Below are 3,902 nucleotides of genomic sequence, written 5' to 3' on the forward strand. Positions count from 1 at the left end.
TATCTAAAAAAATTGAAAGGGAATCCATCATAATGAAAAAAAAAAAAAAAAAGAATAGGGGATAATTCATATCTAGCCTTGGATGAGATAAAAATTTAATATATTTATATAAATCTAATGCAATGTTCATTGACCCAAATAGTTAAGTAATATTTAGCATCCTATTGTTATACGGCACTAATATATAATTAAACTTAATTAGTATATAATAAATTTTTAAAACTTGTAGTTTTAATAAATGAAAGTTTGTTTATAGATTTTGATCTAATTATTTTAATATTTGACCAACAACCCAGCTTTAATATAATTAACAAACAAGTTAAATAAATTTAATGACTATAATTTTCATATTAAAATAATTTAATTTTTTTATAAATGGCAGCCACTTACTCTCCACCTTCGGCATTAAGCAATGATTTAGGTTTTATTTGAGAGGAATTTCTTACTGCTTTCTAAAGTAATTTTTTAATAAAAAAAATTTTAGACTAAAAATTTTATATTGAAAAACTGCTTAAGAAGGCAGTTCCAAACAAAACCCTGGACTATCTACTTCCGATAACTCCAAATTTCCCTTGAATTCCTCTCTCCTTCCAACGCAGAATAAATTATGATTAATGGCCTTATTACGTCCTCTGACCGGACGTAGCTCTACGTTCGGTCAGAGGATTGTAACTCGGTTTTTGCTCAGTATTTGGTCGGTATTGCTAGGTATTGATTTCTAACCATTTTGCTTTTCAGATAGAAACAATAATTTCATTTCAATATTATTTTTAGAATTTGCTCTGTTGAAAAGTTTTTTTTTTTTTTTTTTTTTACAATCAGAATATCTAAGTTGTTTTTCCCATAACAACTCTACAATTAATTTTATAAAATATTATATCCGTCTCAAATAGATACTAAAAATTATTTAAAATAATAAAATAATTTATTATTAAATATTTCTTAGCTTTTCTTTCAGTGATGGATATCTGGTTAATTGTAATATGGTCAACCGTCAACTAACGCGGTATACGAATATCTCAGGCCTCACCAACTCATTTCTTTTATGGTTTGAAGTTTCTATTATTTCATAAGTGTATAAGCTAAAAGAAAAAAAATTGAACTTAAATAAGCATCGCTAGCATAGTATAACATGGTTGACAGGTATTTTGCTGCAAATGATTTTTTTAGAAAACTAATAAACTATTAATGAGGTCAATCTTCATATAATTATTCACGGTGGTGATATGTTAATGTTTGCTCTCGTTGTGAAATATATGATTTATATTGTAAACTCATTAAAAATGGTGATAACTTTAGAGAAATCATGAAGAATATTTTTGAAATGTATATTTAAGTCATTAAAAGCTAGGGATCTTCATTTATCAAAAAAATATTCATTGAATTTGTTGAATTAATGTAGTATGTTGCACTCGAACCCCGTAGCACACTAGTTATAAATAAATTAGAAAATTTCATACACCGAATACGAGTGCTCATCAAGCAAAAAAAAAAAAAAAGGTGCTAGGGAACGATTAACCAAACACAAAGAGAAATAATAATTCACAATATGCAAACACAAATGGACACAAGAGATTTACGTGGAAATCTGAAATCTGTAAAAAAACATGGGCGATAAGAGAGAACGGCTTCACTATAGAGAAGAGTCAAAGTACAAAACATCATACAAACCCTAAGCCTTTTACAACATATTTAAAGGGAAAAAATAGCAAGTTGTGATAGTTCATCTCCAATGGAACTCATTTTTTCTTTTTTTGCTCGCTTCTTTGCAAAGGTTATTATCTCTCTCCTGTTTGGCGTGCTTCATGCGAAGCTAAAGCAGAGTGCGAAATTAATCACTTTTTTTAGCATGGGTGAACAATCCTACGCTAATATTGACGTCACACGTTCACCTACAGATTTTTGGCATGAGATTTTGAGTTTGAATACAACAATTCGTTGACAGCATATAATTGTATGCAGTTCAGTTGGAGATGGTCTTATTCCTAGAGTTGTAACATTGATATCCACGATATAGCTTATAACTATACTTTCAAGCATTAAAATTGAAAATATCTTCATAATAACATCTTGGAAGGTAAGCAGTTATGAACATTTTTTTAAACATGATCCCGCTCTTACTCGTGCTCGAATCCCCTAACATGCTAAAAAAAAAAAAATTGTATCCTCTATTGATAATTTAATTATCTCTCATAGATTTCGCAGGTATTTAATGCAAATTTTCTTCTTTATCAAACATTGATTATTATACATTCATAGGCCAACTAATGAAGATAATTTAAATTATCCAGATGGAATGGTCTATCGTAGTTGTTATTGTAGCGTACGTCCTCTTCTCACATTTATTGTAAAAAGACAAACACGCTCTTGGCAGCTTCTCTTAGCATAGAATTTAATATTAAATAATGATGATAAATCTCATCAGCATGCACAACTTGCTACTTTATAAATCATAATGCAACTTTAAATTTTGTTGTGTTCTGAAGATAACCTCAATGGAAAAATATGTCATCAAAAATAGTCTTAAAGGAACTTAAAGAAGCTAAAATGAAAGTAAATTTTGGCATAAAATTTATTTTAGAGATCAAATGAGCCCAAATTAATATGAAATAACCGTCAAAATGATTATGTTGTTATGGTGATTCAATTCATTGATTCCCAAACTTCATCGGGCTTAATAAGACCAAATTGATTCAAGCATTTTGTATTTTAACCGAGTCAAATATTTAATTCAGGAGTCATCATAAGTATAAATAACAAACTGTCTTCATTATAACATAGATATTGTAGTACTTTAATTACAGCAGCAGGATAAAACCGCGACCCCGTTAGGTCAAAGCGGACAATATTTCGATAGTTAAGAGTTTTGGCTTACACCATCATTAGCCTTAGGTTAACTTATCAACTTGACCTTGATCAGAGAGGGTTGGTCATATTGGCCCAAGTAAATTAACATAATAATTTTAAAGAGACGATACAGTTTGATTTCATAAATTTTGATAAAAATCATGAAATAAAATATGTTAAACTCGTACATTATAGAGAATTCACATGTTTTAACCACCAAATGAAATTTCAATTAATTATTTGACGTTGTTGGATCCTCTATTTATTTTCATCTATAAGTTATCCTCTTTCATCCCCACAAGAACATCCATTGATTCCCAATATTTTCAAACCAAGCAGGAGGAGTTGAATTAATCAAATTGGACTGGGCCAAAGAAATGTTAAATTTATTCAGGCCCTCTTTCTCTCCGCTATCATATATGCAATGTCACAAGCATTGAAGGGATGATATAAACTATAATGATATAGCAATCTTCTTGGGCCTGGATATACTAGCCCATTTGAAACTTCTCTAGGTTGAGTATTTCTTGAAGTTCCTAAGCGATCTCCACTGACAATTTTTTTTTTTGAATTGCATGCAATGAATGATTTCTCTTAGGGCTGCAAGCGAACCAAACGTTCGACGAGCTACTCGTTGTTCGGTTCGATTAAAGCTCATTTGTGATAGTTTAATTAACTAAACAAACAAACTTGAACAATATTTTAAATTCTCGATTATTAAATAAACAAACTTGAACACTAATACGTTCAGCTCATTTATGTTCGCGAACAACATCATTTATGTTCGATTTTGAACTCGTGAATAAGCTCGATAAAAATAATTAATATTTGGCTATAAAATTAATAAATATAAATAATCATTGCCTTTGTTACATAGACAATTGCTTTTATTATAAATATGTTTGTTCATAAATATGTTCATGAACTTTTTTGTTTGATAGTTAAAAAAATTCGTTAAATATGTTCGCGAATAAGTTCGATAAGCACTAAACGAACGAACATGAACTGAATATGAACACTCATTAATTTAAATGAACCAAACATGAAAACAAACA

This window comes from Dendrobium catenatum, unplaced genomic scaffold (genome assembly GCF_001605985.2).
Source record: "Dendrobium catenatum unplaced genomic scaffold, ASM160598v2 fragScaff_scaffold_963, whole genome shotgun sequence".
Lineage (NCBI taxonomy): Eukaryota > Viridiplantae > Streptophyta > Magnoliopsida > Asparagales > Orchidaceae > Dendrobium > Dendrobium catenatum.